At 40.3% G+C, this 10636-nt stretch overlaps 1 long non-coding RNA gene across 1 annotated transcript; it reads left to right on the top strand.

The window, feature by feature from the left end:
* The first annotated feature begins 569 nt into the window (after positions 1 to 569).
* On the top strand, positions 570 to 2296 carry LOC143420209 (uncharacterized). The gene is made up of 2 exons (XR_013100026.1): positions 570 to 1761; positions 2191 to 2296. It is a non-coding gene; the product is annotated as an uncharacterized LOC143420209 (long non-coding RNA).
* The last annotated feature ends 8340 nt before the right edge of the window (positions 2297 to 10636 follow it).

Raw genomic sequence — 10636 nt, 5'->3', positions numbered from 1 at the left:
TCAAAATTTTTAACTCAAAATTCAGCAATTAATTCATTTCAGTCCACATGTCTGTGTCCGTGTGTATGGAGCCCTTGGGTGCGGTCACTATAGCAACCAGGCTCACACCTGCCTGCTTAACGAGCTCTGTCTCTCACTCTGCCAAGATTAAATCAAAAATGTGTGTTACATCTAAGCAGTTGTAGTAAGATTAACTTTTTCAATAGGTACAATAAGACAGGTTTGACAGGCTTTTGCCACAGATTAACAGTATGTCAGTAGTTAATATAGGCTAACTGAATAGAGCCCTGAATTATTGCCCTGTTAAATTCAAGTTGATTGTGTATTGGTGGACTTGTCTTCTCCACACAGGTTTTTCATACCTCGGCAGTTTTAGTCAGTTGATGACTTTAAAATAATCTTTTCTGACTGGATAATTAAAGCTCACAACATCTACCTGTCTGTAGTGTATTTTCCCACATTTTAAATAATCGAATCTCATTTAATGTCACTGTTTTTAGTCTGTATAGTTTATCTCCCCACGAATACGCTCAAAGTAGTCTTAAAATAAAATCCATAAAAGAGTTCAAGATGACATACTTTTTATTTGCTAATTTAATGCCAGTTGCCCTCTTTCCTGAGTATAAGCGAATGAGTGACATAAAGAGAAAAAGTACCAATTTGTATGCTGGTGAGTCTTGTGTATTTTTTTCTCTGTCTCTCTATGACAGAGAAATATATATGCTCATTATTGATGTTCAAACTGATGCTCAAATTTCCAAGCACCACCTGAACGCCTCATCAGTCTTTAACTAATCACTGCACCAACTGCCGTCATTCCGCTTTGCTCTCTGCTGTGGTAAGTACAATACACTCAGTACAGCACTGTTTTAGTTTTATGATGGTAAAAATACATGTTTGACATTTAAACTCACATATCAAGTCTTTTTAAAGTTCAACAGAGTTCAAAGAATAAAGAAAGCAAAAAAAGAATAACCTTTGCTACCATTTATATAGGTTTATGACTTTTGCTGTTAGCAGCAGTGCTAACGCTAGCTTCAATGCTAATGCTAGCTATAGTGCTAACACTAGCCTTAGCAGTTGTTAACTGACAAAAAGAATATTCTTGTGATATTCCTGTGATATTTATTGGCGGTCAGTGAGACAAAAGTAACAAATGAGATTTATTATTGCCATTGTGCCTCAGTTTTAACAGTAAGAGTACTTTATGACTTTTGCTGTTAGTAGCAGTGCTAATGCTAGCTTCGATGCTAATGCTAGCATCAATGCTAACGCTAGCTATAGTGCCAACACTAGCCTTAGCAGTTTTTAACTGACAAAAAGAATATTCCTGTGATATTCCTGTGATATTTATTGGCGGTCAGTGAGACAAAAGTAACAAATGAGCTTTATTATTGCCATTGTGCCTCAGTTTTAACAGTAAGAGTGCTAGTTCTACCAGCAGTGCTAACACTAACTGAAGTGCTAACGCTAGCAGGAATGCTAGCGTTAGCAGCGATGCTAAGGCTAGTAACAGTCTAACAGTAGCCTTATATAAGTACTTAAATAAATACTTCAGTTAATTAGTTTGAATTATAAAATGGCTGCTGTATCAGCTGGTGTGCTATATTACTCTATAATTACCCTGCTGACTATAAGTTCAGTGTATCATGTCGTGTGGGCTTTGTTTTTTTGTTAGTCTGATAACACTGTACAGACAACTAACATGTTATTTCTTGTCTTACACTTTCAGGAACTTGACTCACATCTGTGCTTTGCCTGGTAGGTGTGCACATACTGTTAGAGAAGTACACCAAAATTTTAAAAAAATAATCTGACTAATATAAGCTTTAAAGTGATGGGTTCAAACTTTGTGCTAGACCTTTTAAACACATTTTTATAATAAATACACATAAGTTCAGCTTAACAATTGGGCTAAAATATTTTTTTCGTACATTTTTGCACATTACATGTGATTAGTTAACAATTCACTCAATCATATTTGTATTTAAAAATATTATTGCTGAATTTAATTAAATATTTATTCTTTTAAAAAGTGCCAAATTGTGCAACTTTTTGCACATGGCAGCCGACAACAGTTTAGCTTGAATATTTGTTTTGTCCTTTTTCAGTAGTCACAATTAGTTCATACAATTACCATGTGATATAATTTTATTAAAATTATTTTTTTTTCTTGTTTTTTGTTCACAGTGTGCAGAAGAAGAACAAGGACCAGATCTCCAGTCTTCTATCTCACATCCCAACCCCCCAACCCCTCTATCTTCTGTCCTACTCCACCTGTTGTCTCTGCCTTCTTTCCATCTGTATTTCACCCTGTGGTTTGTGAGAAATTTTGCCAAACCAAGAATCTTATTGCGGTTTGATTTAAAGCCGTGTCTCTCCTGCTCTGTCTGTTCTCTCTGCTAAATTTTCTCTCTACCTGTTTTTCACTCTTTGGCTTGCTGCTGAAAAATGTACAAGCCAATAAAACAATAAAGAGTGCATATTTTGCCTCAACCTGAGAACAAACTGAACAAACAAAGAAAACTCTGCGGTTTGATTTAAAGCCGTGTCTCTCCTGCTCTGTCTGTTCTCTCTGCTAAATTTTCTCTCTACCTGTTTTTCACTCTTGGCTTGCTGCTGAAAAACGCCAAGCCATTAAAGCAATAAAGAGTGCATATTGCCTCTACCTGAGAACAAACTGAACAAATAAAGAAAACTCTAATTCACGGTTTGATTGTGATTTCCCAGCCGTGTTTCTCCTGCTCTGTCTGTTCTCTCTTCTAAATTTTCTCTCTAGCTGTTTTTCACTTTGCGCTTGCTGCTAAGTTGTGCCAAGCCAATAAAGAGAGTGCATATTATTCTCTTGACTGACAAACTGTCAAACAAACAAAGACATCTGTTTCTGAGAAATAAAAACTGAAATATAAAGACAAAGAAAACATCTCCTGCTCTGTGCCACTCTTATTTTATAAACATATTTTCTAAAGACTAAGAGAAACACTTGTGTAAAAATGCCAAGGAAGCAGAAAAAGTCACAAGCTGCAAAACAACGCTGGAAGAAGTTCCATGAGTTTCATGAAGTACCAACATGTGAACAAGCTGAGTGTGATTTTCCTCAGAGCTCTGCAGAAGACTTTGTGTCTGCAAAGACCAATGCTGATGGTGTCAAACAGGCAGGTCAACATGTTCCTGCACATGTACCACAGGTATCCTATGCAGATGCTGTAAAGATTGGATTGCAGCATGAATTTAATGATCATCAGGTAAACCATAGAGACCAACCTGAGGTGTCAAGTGCCCCACAGGTGGGTTATGCTGATATTGTAAAAAGAGGCCGTCACAGTGATGTGGCAGGACCATCTCATGCAGAAAGAGTGAACTTTGAAAACCAGCCCTCTGTTACACATATCTGTGCATCTCACAGCCAGGCTCATCCCAAATATGGAGACTCCAGAAACAAGCAGTGCACATGTAACTCACTCACATTTCTTGCTTTCCTTCATGAGAATGATAACATGACTACAGCTGACCTTAATCTGGTCTTGGATAAAGGTGATGTGATGTACAAAGAGGCCAAGAAAAGATTTCCTAAAAATATTCATTTGGCAACCGATGAGCTGCCAGACAAAGTTGATGCTCGCTGGTCTATGTATGATGTCGACATGACACAGCCTTCCCGGTATGGGACATTTGAAGAACCTCCAGAGGAAGCAGTAGATACCTTTCTCAGCTTAGAAGCAGGACTGAGCTGCCTGTTGTCAGATGTGCAGTATGCCTTATTGATTATGAGTGGATTGTGTATCGCAGTGTTCAGATCCACATCAGGCAAATATGGTTTCTTTGATCCACACTCCAGAACACCCAGTGGTCTTCCTCTACTACTACAGTCACGTAATCGTGGTACAGCAGTGATGCTGAAATTCACACTCCTCAGTGACATGATTAAGAGGATCCAAGATTCTTATGAAATGATGGAGATATCACCCTCTTGTAACTATGAACTGAAGCCTGTGCAGTTCTACAGTATGAGCACAGTCAACCTGAGTGATACTATCACAGACACAGTCTGCAGACCAACAGCTGCCACTGCTGTGGCACCTACTCACTCTGATACAACTGTTGATGAAGCAAACTCCTCTTCTCCAAGGAGAAACACAACCACTGATCTTACTGAGATCTCTCCAATGTCTGTTTGTACACCACTGGAGAAACAACAAGAAGTCCGTATGACTCAGTTCACATCACACGAAGCTCCTCAAAATGAATTTACTTTTATAACTACCAAAGAACTATCGAGTGACTTTAATTTCCTTCCATCAAATGATGTTTTTTCCTGTCAGTCAAGGACTGCAATAAAAAATGGTGCTAACTGTGATCTTTCTGATACAGTTATACAAAAAATCTATAAACTGACAAAAGTTAATAAACAGCAAAGGCGCAAAATGAAAAGAAGATTAATGGCATCAGACAAACCAAGAAATCAGAGAAAAGAAAACCAAAAAAGGAAAGAACGACAAAAGTACGCTTCAAATAAAGATTACAAAGAAAAGAAGAAATCTTCTACAAGCGAGGCATATAAAAACAATCCTGAAGTTAGACAGAAACATCAACAATATATTAAAAGACGCTACTGTGAGAACGATGAATTCAGAAAGAAACAACAACAATATATTAAAAGACGCTACTGTGAGAACGATGAATTCAGAAAGAAACAACAACAATATATTAAAAGACGCTACTGTGAGAACGATGAATTCAGAAAGAAACAACAACAATATATTAAAAGACGCTACTGTGAGAACGATGAATTCAGAAAGAAACAACAACAATATATTAAAAGACGCTACTGTGAGAACGATGAATTCAGAAAGAAACAACAACAATATATTAAAAGACGCTACTGTGACAATGCTGAATTTAGACAAAAACAAAAAAACTATATCACTAAAAGGTATCAAGAGAGCCCAGATTTCAGAGAGAGACAGAGATCTCGAGTGACTCAGCGTTATGCACGTGATAACGCATTCAGAGTAAGACACAAACAACTAATGAAACAACTAATGCGAGACAGGTATCAAAGTAATCTTGCCTTCAGGATTATGCACAATATGAGATGTGCAATGAAAATAAAAAGGAAATACAGATGGGTGAACAGACAAACCCAAGAGAGTGACAACAGTGTGATCAACGAGGCCATATCTGTGTTCAAATCACAAATCAAAGCTGGACCATCATACCCATGTACTGTATGTTTCAAGGCTTCATTTCCAAACCAAGTACGACCCTGCAGAAGGTCAAATTATGTCAAAAACCCACATGTAGTTACAACATGTTTGACAGGAAAGTTTGTTCATGTTTGTGATGAAAACTGCAGAAATGAGCAGTGCAATGTTCCCGATGAGAGAAAGAAAGAGTGGATTTGTCACACCTGCCACGATCATCTTAAAAATGGATCCATGCCAGCACTTGCTGTTGCCAATAAGTTGGATCTTGCTGATATTCCAGCTGAACTTTCTGATCTCAACATACTGGAGAGACATCTCATAGCCAAGTGCATACCATTTGCCAAGATCATTCCTCTTCCCAAAGGCAGACAAAGAGCAATTAGAGGAAATGTGGTCTGTGTCCCATCAGAGGTACAGGAAACTGTTGAAACACTACCTCGATTGAGAATTAATTCTCAGGTCATGAGAATAAAACTGAAGAGACGCTTGTCTTACAAAGGTCATCAGCTGTTTCAGACTGTAAGCTGGTCTAAACTTGTGCAAGCACTGCATAAACTCAAGCAGATTCATCCACAGTATAAGGATGTGAGCATCAGAGATGATGCTGAGCTGTGTGATCCAACTCTTCCTGATGAAGATGATGAGGATGATGATGATGAAAACATGAATGAGGACGATTATGATGAGGCTGATTTAATGGAAATTGACAGCTGTGAGAAAAATGCACTGAGTGAAGCACAAAATATAAATGAACAGGACATTGACATGTTACCCTGTGATGGTGAACAATCGCATGAACAGATGAGAGATGATTCAGAGCAAGCAGATGGACTGACTAATGGTGGTTTTGCACTCGAGTCCTGTTTGCAGCCCCCTGATGTGGCTGAGGAGATATTATGTTTCAGTGAAGGAATCTACTCTGTTGCTCCTGCAGAGAGAAACAATCCAATAAGTTTTTTCAAAACACCTAAACTGGAGGCCATGGCCTTCCCTGTGCAGTTTCCTACAGGCCAAAACACACTTGATGAAAGAAGGCTGATCAAAGTATCCCCCAGTGGGTATTTCAAATCAAGACTTTTCTGCATTGATGATCGTTTTGCCAAAGACACAAACTATTTATTCTTTGCACAGTTTGTGACTGAAATACACTTGGCTACATCCAGCATGACAGTACAGTTAAGGAAGGCAAAGCCTCTGACCAGAGATGGTAGAAAAATAACCTCAGGCATGTTACAAGATAAACATGAGGTGGAGAAACTGGTGCGAAATAAAGATGCAGTGAGATTCATGCAGCCTCTGAGAGGAACCCCAGCCTATTGGGAGAAAACAACAAGGGATCTTTTTGCCATGATCAGACAGTTGGGAACTCCCACGTTCTTTTGCACATTTTCAGCTGCTGAAATGCGCTGGCCTGAAGTGATCGAGGCAATAACAAGGCAGCAAGGTGAACAAGTGAATTTTGAAGGACTCGACTGGTCAGCAAAGTGTGACATCCTGAGAAGCAATCCTGTCACAACAATGCGCATGTTTGACAAGAGAGTTGAAGCATTATTCAGAGATTTACTCTTATCTCCCGCAGAGCCACTTGGCAAAGTCATTGACTACTTTTACAGAGTTGAGTTTCAGCACAGAGGAAGCCCACACATACACTGCCTCCTGTGGGTAGAAGGTGCTCCTGTGTTTGAGGAGGATGATGAGCAAACTGTTGTTGATTTTATAAACAAATACATCACAGCTCAGCTGCCTGATCCACATAAACAACCTGAACTGTACAAAAAAGTAACAGAAGTGCAAAAACACAGTAAGAACCACACAAAGACGTGCTTTAGGAGTTTAAGCTCCGGGTGCCGTTTTGGTTTTCCCAAACCACCCTGCAATGAGACAATGATCACAAGACCCAGTGAGGATGATGCACTGGAAGTAGAAACGGCAAAGAACAAGCTCAGACCACTGAACCAGCTGCTGAATGAACCTGAAACTGCTTCCATGAGTTTAGAGCAGCTCTTGGAAAGATGCAAGTTGACACATGCAGAATATCAGAGATACCTGAATAAAATGAACATGAGGAGTACGATCATACTAAAGCGTGATCCAAAAGACTCTTGGATAAACGGCTATAATCCACATCTGCTTGAAGCCTGGAACAGTAATATCGACATAAGCTTTGTTTTAGATGCTTTTGGTGCTGCAAATTATTTAATGAAATATATATCAAAAAAAGAGGGCGGGCTATCTGAGTACCTGAAAACTGTCATTGAGAACTCCCATAAGGACAGTGTAAATGAGTGCGATGAAATGAGAGCCGTCATGCAGGCATATTCAAAGAAGCGAGAGATCAGTGCACAGGAGTGTGTTGCTCGTGCATGTGGTCTTCACATGAAGCAATGCTCACGTGCTGTAATATTCATTCCAACTGATGATAATCCTGTGAAAATGAGTCGTCCCCTGTCAGTTCTGGACAACACAACACCTGAGTCTTCCAATGTTTGGATGACATCTTTGAATGACAAATACAAAGCCAGACCTGAAACACCAGAGTATGAGGAGATGTGCATGGCAGACTTTGCTGCTACTTGCAGGATTGTCTATGGCCAACAGAAAAAAGGTAAAGATGTTTTGCCCCTTCTCAATGAGATGGGGTTTGTGCAAAGGCGCAAAAACAATAAGCCTGCTATCATCAGATTTCACCGCTGCTCACAAGAAAAACATCCAGAGCAATATTACGGAAGACTGCTTAAACTGTACCTTCCTCATCGTTCAGACCACGAACTGAAAACACCATCGTTGCCAACCTATCAGGCTTTCTATGGTGCTGGCTGTGTACAGCTACCAGGTACTGACCATCTTGAGTACGTGCAACACATTGTCAAAAGAAACAGAGAAAAATATGAGAAAAACAGTGAGGAGATCGAGAGCGCTGTTGAGGAATATGAGCAGAACAGAGGTGTGACTGACGAATGGTGTAATCTGGCACCTGAATCAGATCTCGTAAGGTTGCCACTTGTTGAACAAGAAAGAGAGCGAGACAATGAAAATGAACAGGAAGATGTGCCCGACTACAGCCGTCAGGCTGATGCTTCAACAGAAGTCAGAGCCATCAGGGAACCCCCTGCTATTGATCCCACATTGTTACGTCAGATGTTTCAGAATCTGAACAAGAAGCAAGCCTGCATATTTTATGCAGTTAGAGACTGGTGCATTAAAAGAGTCTGTGCTCTAAATCCAGAGCAGTTTTTCTTTTATATTAATGGTGGTGCTGGAACAGGAAAATCACATCTTATCAAATGCATCTACTCAGAAGCATCTAAGATACTGAGCAAAGTGCCCAGATATGCAGACGACGTTGACATATCAAAACCCACCGTCCTGTTAACTGCTTTCACTGGGACTGCAGCTTTTAACATTTCTGGAACAACACTGCATTCTCTTCTCAAGCTGCCTAGAAGCTTAAAACCTCCCATTCAGGGACTTGGCAATCAGCTGGATGAAGTCAGATCAGAACTTTTGAATGCTGAAATAATCGTCATTGACGAAGTGTCTATGGTGTCAAGACATCTGTTTGCATATGTAGATGCAAGACTCAAACAGATCAAAGGGACTCGGAGACCCTTTGGAGGCATGTCAGTCATTGCTGTCGGAGACTTCTATCAGCTACCCCCAGTGCGACAGTCTAAACCTCTCTGTGTGCACGACCCGTCTGAGATCGACCTGTGGCGGGAGCATTTTCAGATGATCACTCTGACTGAGATTATGCGTCAGAAAGATGATGTTGTCTTTGCAGAGATGCTGAACAGAATTCGTGTGAAAGGAAAGTTGGATGAGCTTTGCGAAGCAGATAGAGATTTGTTGTTACAGGCCATAACTGAACCAGCCCATTGTCCGACTGATGCATTGCACATTTTTGCAACTAATAAAGAAGTGGATGCACACAACTCTGCAACACTGGCTCTGCTCCACACTCATATCATTGACATCCATGCAGATGATTATAGAAAAGATCCTAGAACTGGCAGAATGGCACTTCAAGACAGACCATTGAAAGGAGGTAAAAACGAGTTACCAGACACACTGAAAGTTGCAGAAGGAGCTCGTGTCATGCTCACCAGAAACATTGACATACAAAATGGTTTGGTTAATGGAGCTTTTGGAATACTACTTAGAGTAGTTCACTCTGAAAACGACCAACACATCATCAAGCTTGGACTTAAAATGGATAATGAGACATCTGGAAAGAATAACCGCACACCAGCAGACGACATGGTGTACATTGAGAGAGCAGAGGAGAATCTGAAGCAGAAAGGAGTGGTACGAAGACAGTTCCCAGTGAAGCTGGCCTTTGCATGTACAATACATAAGGTACAGGGTATGACAACTACATCAGCTGTTGTCTCTCTTAAGAGCATTTTTGAGCCCGGCATGGCCTACGTAGCTGTCAGTAGAGTGACGTCTCTCAGTGGACTGTATCTTCTTGATATGGAGGAGAAAAAAATATTCACCAACCCAGAAATCACTGCAGCACTTGAGAACATGAGACAAGCCAACCTTGATGACATGATGCCTCTTCTACACGTGAGGCAAACACTGAGCAGGTCAGAGGTTTTCACCATTGTTCATCATAATACAGAGGGACTGCCAGCTCACATTAATGACATCAAAAGTCACCATGAATTGTGTCTAGCAGATGTTTTGTGCCTAACAGAAACACACCTGCGGGGCTCTTTTGTCGCAGAGAGTCTCCACTTGGAAAATTACAATTTGTTCAAACGCAACAGACACCTGTCCTACACAAACTTTCCCCAGATGGCAAACAGAAGTGGTGGTGGAGTTGCTGTTTATGTGAAAAGTGACATTCAAGTGCATGAAAAACAGTACATCCATAATGTAACTGACCTTGAATTTCTGGCTTTAAAGGTTGAAGCACCAGTCAGTGCTCTGATTGCAGTTGTATACAGACCTCCAGACTACACTCTGAGGCCATTCCTGAAAAACCTGGTAAGCCTATTAGACTCATTGGAGATCATGGACTGTCATCCCATCATAGTTTGTGGTGATTTTAATGAGAATGTTTTATCCAGTGCAAACAAACCAATCCTGGAGCTGTTTGAGTCTAGGGGATACGCACAGGTCATCACTGCCCCTACCACAGAGAAGAACACACTGCTTGACCTAATTTTCATTTCTCAGTCAGTTCGATGTCTCCATTCTGGAGTCATGAAGACATACCATAGTTACCATGACCCAGTATACTGTGTATTGTCCTGTGATGATTCATGATCTAGATCTTTGAATACAGTAAGTAATATCTATATTTTTGAATGACTTAAGAAAGTAGAGCGATGCTTGAACTCCAGAAAGAAGTCCAGACGCTTTTCTTTGCAAGCTCCTTTGACTACGATGACCTGGATGACTGAGAACCTTCACAGACATAA

This window comes from Maylandia zebra, linkage group LG9 (assembly GCF_041146795.1).
Source record: "Maylandia zebra isolate NMK-2024a linkage group LG9, Mzebra_GT3a, whole genome shotgun sequence".
Lineage (NCBI taxonomy): Eukaryota > Metazoa > Chordata > Actinopteri > Cichliformes > Cichlidae > Maylandia > Maylandia zebra.
Note: the sequence above shows the minus strand (reverse complement) of the source record. Positions and strands in the feature narration are given on the sequence as shown.